Source organism: Tribolium castaneum, chromosome 4 (assembly GCF_031307605.1).
Source record: "Tribolium castaneum strain GA2 chromosome 4, icTriCast1.1, whole genome shotgun sequence".
Classification (NCBI taxonomy): Eukaryota; Metazoa; Arthropoda; class Insecta; order Coleoptera; family Tenebrionidae; genus Tribolium; species Tribolium castaneum.
In genome coordinates, this window is record NC_087397.1 from 20877671 (window position 1) to 20883104 (window position 5434).

The 5434-nt window shown below is 30.3% G+C and overlaps 1 long non-coding RNA gene across 1 annotated transcript; it reads right to left on the reverse strand.

The window, feature by feature from the left end:
* Positions 1 to 3225: 3225 nt before the first annotated feature.
* LOC135265947 (uncharacterized) lies at positions 3226 to 4512 on the reverse strand. Its single transcript, XR_010333834.1, has 2 exons — positions 3436 to 4512; positions 3226 to 3379 (listed from the first exon to the last, which is right to left on the reverse strand). It is a non-coding gene; the product is annotated as an uncharacterized LOC135265947 (long non-coding RNA).
* Positions 4513 to 5434: the final 922 nt, after the last annotated feature.

Sequence of the window (5434 nt, forward strand, 5' to 3'; positions counted from 1 at the left end):
CTATAAAAAAATTATTGAAAATTTTAATTTTATAAATATGTAAAATTTAAAACTTTTTTAAGGCAATACACAAAAGTAGCGATTTTCCTATTTTTTGTTGGTAGCGAGTGTCCTTTAAATGTCTCCACCCTTTCAAATCATTGGTTTGATATGTTTCAAATAAATATTCTTCAATGAGGAAATATTGTAAGTGTGCTTGTAACAATGCGTAAACAAAAAGGTAACAAACTCTAAAAAAATGATAATATAGTAACGGAGCTACTGTGAAATAAAAATGCTGAATAAAAAACGACCATTCTCCAAAATATTCATCAAAAACTTCAACACAAATGGAAAACTCTCTCTGACTTCCAAAACATGTAAAAAGGCTAATCACTGCAGCTAAGAAAAGTACCAGACTGCATAATATACCGCGATTTATAATCTGACATTTTTTCTTAAGTTTAATTTGAGTTTGTTTTTTTACGATATTCAGAGGCCAACAAGTTTTACAATAAACTGCATAAGTCTCGATAATTTCCTTTTCTAAACCCACGGAAATAACCGCCGTGACAATTACCTTAAGAACGACAGATCATGACACTGGCGAGAACACTTTTAGTTCACTTACCAAAAGGAAAAATATGAATACAGGGCCATATCTGATTAAAAGGCTAAAGGCGAAATTTTGACACATATAGTATATCTGCAAACAATGAGCGAGTGAGTACAGTACGATAAGCAGAACATCAAAAAATCTGGCAAGTTTGCAATTTTTGGCTTCAATGAAAATCAGCCTTTGCAACATGATAAAAGGGTCTAAAAATTTGTAAATAATTATTTTAATTACAATTTAGTTCCAGTTTTTACCATCGAGTTTGTCCATCGTGCTATGTGTTGGAAACTCTTTACTAAACTGAAGTTGTAAATATATTTAAATATAAATAACGAATAGTAATTTAACATCTTATGAATAAAATATCTGAGATTACGCGACACTCACTGAATCATCAATATCTGACATAATTGCAAGATAGCGCAATTTTCGATTTATTACAAGCTTAAATAACAATACAACAAACAATTGCGGCCATATTTTTGGATACTTACACAAAATTATATAAAAATTAACATTAACAAATTACAATTACATTACATTACAATTACATTAACCTCCCTGAGTAAAGGAGAAATTGGGGAATAATGACGAAACAATAAATTTTAATTTTTTAAATATTTCTCAAAAATTTAAATACATATAAAAAGTTCTCTCAGTCAAAATACAGAAGATTGATAGTTAATATACTTATGATAAGCAGCAAAAAAATATACAAATATTTATAATCAAACATTTTCTCCTAATCTGTATCTGAGCATCTTTTCGTATTATACTAAGAAACTAACAAATTTTATCATAAAATGTTGTTGCTTCGAGAATATTGTGTCCCATGTAGAGAAAAAGAACTGCAGAAACAATCACTTAAAAATCAAATAATCACGTAAAAAACCCAGTCAAATTAGACAAATCGGTGGAGAAAATCCCTAGAGATTTGGATTTTTTTCAAATGCTTTTTTTACACTTAGGTAAACATATTATAATATTAAAAGTCTTCGAGGGTGGGGGTGAGCTCGAGGTGAGGGAGAGACTTAAAGGTACCATAGTTTGTTTTTTCGCATATATCTGGAAAACGAAAACTCCTATCAGTTTTTATTTTATTATCAATATTAAAGCTGATAAAATTTCCTACAAAATAGTCACTGCATTAAGAAACCGAAATTACAAGTAGTTTTTTGATTTGGAATTGCCTTCGTACCGAAAAAGACGATTTTGTGTCACTTTTTGGCAAACTTAAAACTGATGATCAAATTTTTCAATTACATCGTCATATCTTTCTTCTGGATAAAGCTAGAAACTTCTTTATATGCCAAAAATGCTGAACAAATGTAGTTTTTAACGTAAATACACAAGTTTTAGTTTTGAGAAGAAAAAAACAGAGAAAATTGGGCAAGATTACAAGTACAAAAGGAATTCCGGCAATGCCACTTCAAGCGCATTTCACAGTAAATTTAAATTGCAATAACTTGGTGGGTGTTAATGATATCGTAATGATTCGTGCACCAAAAACTTATTTAAGTGATCAACTTTATTTCATCTCGATTATGTATATCTTTTAAGATAAAAAAATTCTCGCATCACGAAAATTTTACTACACAAATATGAAACGTTACGAAAAAACTGCAATTTTCTCAGTTTTCTTTTGTCCGAACAAAAACTTGTAAAAAATAAAGTTTCTAGCTTTATCCAGAAGGCAGATATGATGATGTAAATACAAATTTGACCAATTTTAAGGTTTTCAAAAATTTTCACAGAAACGTCTTTTCATAATGAATGCAATTCCAAACAAATAATCGAACTTTAGATTCAAAATCAGCAAAAAATTTTGGATAAAAATCATTTAAAAAAAACGTGTGTCCTCCAACCTAGACGGACAAATAAATTATTAATTATTGCTACTGATGGACCGTCTCCTGGCCAGTTGACTAGAGTACATAAAATATGTGACTGTGACGGCAAATGACTTGTGGACAGTTACTATTTGAAACACAGAAATTCTCCCCCTCAACAAGCATTGGTATTTTATTCTATTACGCTGATTTTCTATACTGGAATTAAAAAGAAAAAAAATGTTTTTTTTTGACATCTGATGGAGTTGCTTTCAATAAAGCTTCTCTCAGAACACCAATCAAGACTCTACTTATTTTTACAAACACCCATGACAATAAGAATGAACAAAACCCAAAAAAAACTTCAAATTTTTTTTTGGTTGTGACAGAAAAAACTATAGAATATACTAAACAGAAATATTAGAGTAAATAGTCACAAATCACGAAAGAAACACAATCGGAAGGTAAAGTATTTATTTATTTTTCAACATTAACATTTTATTATACCTTAGCAATTCACCAAGTATTTTTTACCTAAAAGTTCTGGTGCAATAAATTACAAATTGTACCACACGTATGATACAGATTTGATAACACCGAATAGATAGTTGCAGGATGTATCTCTTGAAACAAGAGTTTGAAGTTCAAAGAGTTGTTTAAAACAAACAAAGTGGTTTATTTGTGGTTGTTTTAAACGATTCCACTTTTGTGAAAGTTGTACAAAACTAGAGTATATGAAACGATAAGTTGTACGAGCTGGAAAAAAACTGGAGTAAAAAATCACAAGTCAAACTGCTCGCACCGAAAGAAAAAATTCGTAGTTTATACAAATTCCAGCCAAAACAACGCTTTCATTTATGGTACAATTGGTTAGAAACATCAGAAGAATTTTCATGTTATCACGATTCCAAAAGTACTAAGGAGCTCCGCCCAAAGACAAAAAGATTTCGCTCGTCTGAAATGAACTCAAATCCTTATTTTTTTATTAATATTATTACTCTTTTTACAAACCAAATTTATGAGTTGCTGACCAGTCCAACACAACACCATTGTGATACACACACTGGAAGTGGCAAATATGAGCATTCGTATTTTTAAAATATTACTCATGGTGTCCGCAAACTACAAACTTATATTTTAACAGACTGTTAACTATTTTTAATCAACTTACATTTGTGATAAATGCGAATGAACTGATAAGAAGTAAAACCCCAAACACCAGAAAAAACGGGATTCCTATCAATACAAACTCCAGACTCATTTTCATGAACCTATAGTTAGTTTATTAAAAAATAGTGATATCATTAAAATGGACAGAGAGACTTTTTTAAAGCAATGTGGTTTTCAATGCACAAGCGTAACGATTGTCCTATTCCTTGTTGATAGCAAGCGTCCTGTAAATATTTCCAACCTTTCAAATCATTAGTTTGAAATGTTTCAAACAAATACGCTTCAATGAGAAAGTACTGAATCTGCGCGTCCAGAATTGCATAAACAAATTCTAAAGAAATGATAATTAAGAAATGGCGTTGCTGCGAAATACAAGTAGTAAGGAAACAGCGACCATTACCCAAAATATTCCTCAAAAACTTCAACACAAATGAACAAGTCTCTCTGACTTCCAAAAAAGTAGCAAACTGCATGATATACAGCGATTTATGAACTGACATTTTCGAGTAAGTTTAGCTTGAGCATTTTTTCCCACGAAATTCAGTGGCCAAAACATTTAACGATAAACCATATGCAGTTCGAAAATTTCTTTTTCCAAAGCCACAGAAATGAGCGATGTGGCAATTACCTTAAAAAAAACAAATCAACTAGTTGACGCTGACAGTTTTATTTCACTTGCCAAAAGGGAAAATACTAATACTGGGCCATATCTGATTAAAAGGCCTAGATTAAAATGCTGAAACATGTAGTAAATGTTTAAACACTGAGCGAGTGAGTACAATACGATAAGCAAAACATCACAAAATCTGGCTAGTTTGCAATGTTTGCCTTCAATGAAAGTTTTCTCAGCAAGGTTAAAGGGGCTGAAAGTTTGTAAATTATTATTTTAATAAGAATCTAATTTCAGTTTTTACCATAACTGAGTTTATCCGTCATGACGTGTAGGTACTGAAAACAAACTCTTCACTAAATTGTAACTTGAAATATTTTTTTTCATAATCTAATAACGTCCTATGAATAAAATATTTGAGTCTCAACAAAACTTACTGAACGATTAATACCTGACATTATTTCAAGGTGACGCAATTTCCCATTTACCTCAAACTGAAATTATTAAGATAAATGTGGTTGAATGTAACACAACAAACAATAATGACAGATTTTTGGAAACACAAATTTAGAACAAGCAGCACCGAACGGGTTTGTGTAAACAACAAAATAATAATTCCTACGCTGTTTGCACAAGCTTCAACAACTGTTGGTATCTGATTCTAAAAAAAATGTTTTTGACTTCTCGAGTTCCTTTTAATAAGGGTCCTGGATGCCGACTTTTTCAATTTCCAATAGGTGCACAAACAACAAGTTAGAAAAATCACTTTTTTTCGGATATTCATCATTAGTGCTTGAATAAAAAATAAAGCTTAAACAATTTTTTTTTCTGGCAAATTATATTGTTTTTGAAAAATTTATGGAATAAAGGTTAGATTAGTCCAGGGGCCACAGGACGTTTAGCTGAAAATTTAAACAAAATGTTCAATTTATACAGAAAGGAGTTACTTTGACTTGTTTCGTTTAACAATTTCGTTTTTTTTTATTATTGGTTTCTTATATTTGTTACTAGTAAATTATATTATATACCAAATCGCCAAATAGGCCAGTTTGTTATTAGATCAAAATTATCTTATTTCAAAGATTCTATGTTGATGCAAAAAATCACAAAAGAAGCTCAAATAAATTTGTATTTTCTATGTAGTTTCCTAGACTTAACTTATTTTTAACAAGGACTGCTGTCGTTAATAAAAAATTGCTCAATTTATGCAAAAATAAGAAAAAAACCTTG